Here is a 5,380-nt window from a genome sequence, read left to right on the forward strand (position 1 = left end):
AAATTATTATGTCATATTTTTACAAAAAAGTCATGCATGTTTATTATTGAAACTGCTTTGTTTAGTGACGCTACCCCAACGATACAAACAGTATCACCAGATCAAAGACGAGCAGGTCAAGCGAAGCCAGCGGGGATACGAACTAACCTTCCCCTTTTCTAAAACTCACGATTTTTCTTTGGATGCAGGAACTTGGATTGCAAAATCATCAAACATATTATACACCCATGGGACAAACATTGTTCAGGAATACAACTCTCGGAACCGTTGCACTTACCAACGTTTGCTATTCGCACACACCAGTGATATTCCGTATGTCACAATGTCCCCGGCAATCACAATGTCGCAATCTGCTATTAGCTAAGAAAGCTCTACTACCATTTGCCATTTTATTTCTTGAATAAGGCTACCATTTTGCCTTCCGAGACTAAACGCCGTCTCTATCTGCATTTTTGCATCGCATAAGGCTACCATTCTGCCTTCCGAGACTAAACGCTGTCTTCATCTACATTTGCATTGCATAAGGCTACCATTCTGCCTTTCGAGAGTAAACGCTGTCTCCATTTGCATTTGCATTGCATAAGGATAAACACTGCCTTCATCCTTGCATAAGGCTAAACACTGCCTTCAACCTTGCATAAGGCTAAATACTACCTTACTGCATCTGCATGGGCTGAAAGATCGCCTCATACTGCATCTGCATGGCTAAAAGATCGCCTCATACTGCATCTACATGGCTGAATGATTGCCACATACTGCATCTGCATGGCTGAAAGATCGCCTCATACTGCATTGCATGGCTGAAAGATCGCCACATTGCACGGCTGAAAGATCGCCACATACTGCATCTCATGGGCTGAAAGATCGCCTCATACCGCATCTGCATGGGCTGAAAGATCGCCTCATACTGCATCTCACGGCTGAAAGATCGCCTCACACCGCATCTGCATGGGCTGAAAGATCGCCTCATTCTGCATCTGCATGGCTGAAAGATCGCCTCATATTGCATTTGCACGGCTGAAAGATCGCCACATACTACATCTGCACGGCTAAAAGATCTCTACATGCTACTGCATCCTTCATGGGCTGAAATATCGCCAACCCATCCAANTATCGCCATTTTTTATTTATGTCTTGCATTAGCTGAAATATCGCCATCTTCATTTAAATCTTGCACGGCTGAAAGATCGCCACATACTACATCTGCACGGCTAAAAGATCTCTACATGCTACTGCATCCTTCATGGGCTGAAATATCGCCAACCCATCCAAAGGCGTCATCGTTCGGAGGCACCATCCTCATAGCCCGAGAACACCATGTTATGGCCTGAGGACCCCTTTCAATCTTTTGCATATCATTATTCAAAGGCATCATGGTTCGGAGGCACCATCCTCATGGCCCGAGAACATCATTTCATGGCCTGCGAATTCTTTATTGTACGCTTCATGGCCCACGTCATCCTAACCGTCCGAAGACAACATTCATGTTCCGCCGAGTGTATCGCCTCCCAGCATTCACGGGTGAGATGGATCATTACATAGCTTATCCCCGCCCGAGGACTGAGTGGGCACCAATTCTTGATGTAATTTGTATCCCCGGCAAGTCGTTAAATGGATAACGAAGTTGAAGACTATGCACTCCCAGTCCCTTAATAGGGAGGCAAAGTGCCATGTTTTTCTCTCCAGGGCACATGGCAGCACTGAGGTACGAGATCATAGCTTTCAAGCAGGAGCCCACCGAACCATTACATGAGATTTGGGAGAGATATAGAACCATGGCGAAGGAATGCCCCAACAATGATATGACAGAGGCAATGATACAACAAACCTTCTATCGGGGCATCAACACAACGAATCAATGCATAGTGAATCAACTGGCTGGGGGTAATTTTATGAAGCTGCCTTATGATGAAGCTTGTGCTATTCTTGACGAGATGGCCGACACGTCCTCTGCTTGGCAAAGTAGAGCCAATGTGCCACAGGGTGACCCCACGGTCACTCACTTGCACAAAGAGCTACATGACCATGGGCAGACTATAGCAGAACTTACAACAACAATGAACCAATTAGCAAAGGCACAGTTGCAACAAGTTCAAAATCCTCGCCAAGTGAATGCCATGGAGGGTGTCAACATGCTAGTGAACAATAGAAGACATAGAGGTCAACAGAACCAAGGGAGTTCGGATCAATTTGACAATGACTGTTGTGGATTCCAAGATGATGGTTATGATGGGCAGAATGAAGAGGTACAATACGTGAATAATTATCAAGGCCAAAGGGGCAATTCTTCTAACCAACAGCAACAATGGAGATCCCAAGGCAATTGGGGTAACCAACAACAAGGCAACAACAATTGGAATAATCAACAACGAGGGTTTTGATGTCGCCCGAGTCCTCCATGATGAAATGTTCATTAGATCGCCTGAGCTAATCAAGGGCCACTACTTCCCTTCGCTAATCACCCGGCTGTACCGTCTTGCTCAAGTCCCTGAAAACCTTCGAGTTGATGGGAAATTGCCTCTGAAAGCCCCATTCCGGGCTAGAAAAATTGGACTCGAGGGAAGAGAGCCGGTGGCGGACAGTGACAATGATTCCGATGATGATGAGGATGATACTGAGGTAGCTGAGGTTCCCCCTCCTCCGAGAGTTGATGTGGCAGGCCCTTCACAGCCACGCAGGAGCACCCGTATGATAGCTTTGGAATAGGATATGGCTGGGTTGCGTGCATCGGTCACTGATTTGGGTGCCAGTGTGGATGCGGTGGCTGTAAGGCGAGTGAAGTCGGCGAAGAAATTCTTGGGCTGGTTGAGAGCTCTGGGACGTGCTTGCAACATGAACCCAGACACCATCTCCGACCAGGAGTGAACTGTCAGGGAAGTTCCTTTACCTCACTATTCTTTAAATTTTGAAGCCATGGGGACATGTCTTCGTTATAAGTGTGGGGTGGGGGATACTTCATTGTAAGTTTGTAATTGTAACAATTGACTGTTTCATTTTGTTTGTTTTGTCTTGCTTTGATTGTGTTGGTGTTAGAGTAATAGTTCATTAGGAAAGTTAAAATAGTAAGTGACTTGTCCCGACGATGGATCTCTTTCGGCGGGGTTCTTGAGGGACTAAGTCGGAAAAAAAATAGAATATGGAGACTCTTCCTGATGACGGATCCTTTAGACAATTTTCTTGAGGGAAGTTAGTCTAGAGAAAAGACCAAAAAGATTTTTTTATTTTTATTTTTATTTGTAGGTAGTGTAGCAACTCCCCCTTGGTTTTTCTTTGGGCCACGGTTCTTTTCCAAGAGTTTGACTTGAACCGGGTATAGGTAGTTTTTGTGTTTGTTCTTTTTAGTTTTAGATTAAGATAAATGGGCTACGAGCTAAAAACCCTTAGCGTTTTTACACCTGAACACAGTAGACACTAGAGTGTAACGCTTAGCTTCAAGGGTTGAATCTTGTTTAAGTGCCTTAAAATTGTATGTTTGTATCTAACTTGAACACTCAAAAGAGAATGTCTTGATAAACTAATCCGGAGTGAGTCATATTCCATGTGTGAGTGAGTTTTACTGTATTCCATGATTCACACTTGATGCCTAGAACTTGCCCTGTGTGTTTGCAAAGAGAAATAGTAGTTTTATTCAGTTTGAGAAGTGATATAGGCATTTCTTTGTTGAGTCAGACACATAAAGTAAACCCACCTGAATGCATTACATCTTAGTTAACCCCGTTGAGCCTATAAGCCTGTTTCTTTGGCAACCACATTGCGAACCTTACCCAATTATTTGAATAGCCTGCTGTTTGAACCCTTTTACCTCCCAATAAGCACTTGAATGGTATTGAAAATATGCAAAAGCAAAAGTGTGGGGTGGTGGTTTGGTTTTTGAGTGGAACCATTGAGATAGAGAAAAGGTGCTGAATTTTGAAGCATAAAAGAAGAAGCACCACGAAAAAAAAAAGAGAGAGAGAAAGTTATAAATAATTATAGTGGTTGATATGTGGTAGCTTGTACAAATTGCACCTAATGGATGGGGATGTTTTAAATAAATATGGTGGAGTGTTTGGTTGACACAACTATGATCTTGAAGTTTAATGTAATTGTATTAAAAGTGCTTAGGGAGGTTAGTCACTATATCTAAATATATCCTACCCGTCCCTTAGCCTACATTACAACCAAGTAAAGTCCTATTGATCTTAGACTGAGTGGGCTCGATTAGTAGAGTACTACACTACGGGCAAGCCTATGGTGTATCTTTGTGGCATGTGAATGTTCTTTTTGAGAGTGAGCGAATTTTGTCTATCTTAGTTCCTAATTGTTCTAAATATCATTATATGTGGAACTACTCTCTTGTGTGATGTGAGGGCATGTGATTCACAAAGGAAAGGTAAGTCTTGACTCTTGTATAGAGTAGTTTGAGTAAGTGCAAGTGTTGCATGGTACGAAAGATTTGACTCTTGAGGTAAAGGTTGTTCACTACTAGGTGCAACTTTTGTAAAATGTTCATGGTGTTAGTCGTTAAGGGAAAAGTTTAGGGAAGGAATTTTGATGGAGTGTGGTGGATTGTTCGAGGACTAGCAATAATTTAAGTGTGGGGTGTTGATAGTAGGCTATATAGTTGATATTTACACCATAATATGACCATACTTTGTTGTTGTTTTATAGGTAATTCGCCAACAAAATGCTCTTTTGTTTCGCAGGGAATATTATAGGTGAGGAAGCAACATGGAGTGTTTTGGAGGCGATAATGTGAAGAAAACGCCCACTCGAGAAGTACCCGAGCATAAAGGATCAGAAAATGGCCTGGACAAGAATTCCACCGCGACCGCGGTGGACCGCGGCGCGACTGCAGTGGATTTAAATGTGAGGCAGTAAGGTCAGCTGTCACCGCGGTCAACCGTGGTCCACGCTGCGACCGCGGTGAACTGTTCACGCTGCTGGAAGTCTGGGGACTAAAGTGTATTTTCGGGGAAACTTTTGTAAAACCCTTATAAGCTCTAGAAACTCGCCCAAGTTGAAGTTAAGCTTGTTTTTAGACTACTTTTGGAGGCAAGAACAAGTGTGAGAAGATCAACCAAACATTAGAGTTTTTCTATCTCTTTTATTTTCTTGCAATTACCCATTATGAATAATTTAGTAGTTTATTCTCATTTTGTCATGAGTAGCTAAATCCTTTGTCTAGGGTTTTGATGGAACCTATTGAAGGATGAAATTCTTGATTATGTTAATTTAGATTGCCAGTTTAATCTTTATTTGTTCAACTACGTGTTTGTTGTAGTTAATTGACATGATCCTCAATTAGCTGTGCCTATTTAGTGTGCATAACTCGGGAGAGAGTGCATATTTAGGTAGTTGTTGAACAACATCACTCCCAAAGTATAAGAGGGATCTATAA

The sequence above is a fragment of the Nicotiana attenuata genome, unplaced genomic scaffold (genome assembly GCF_001879085.1).
Source record: "Nicotiana attenuata strain UT unplaced genomic scaffold, NIATTr2, whole genome shotgun sequence".
Lineage (NCBI taxonomy): Eukaryota > Viridiplantae > Streptophyta > Magnoliopsida > Solanales > Solanaceae > Nicotiana > Nicotiana attenuata.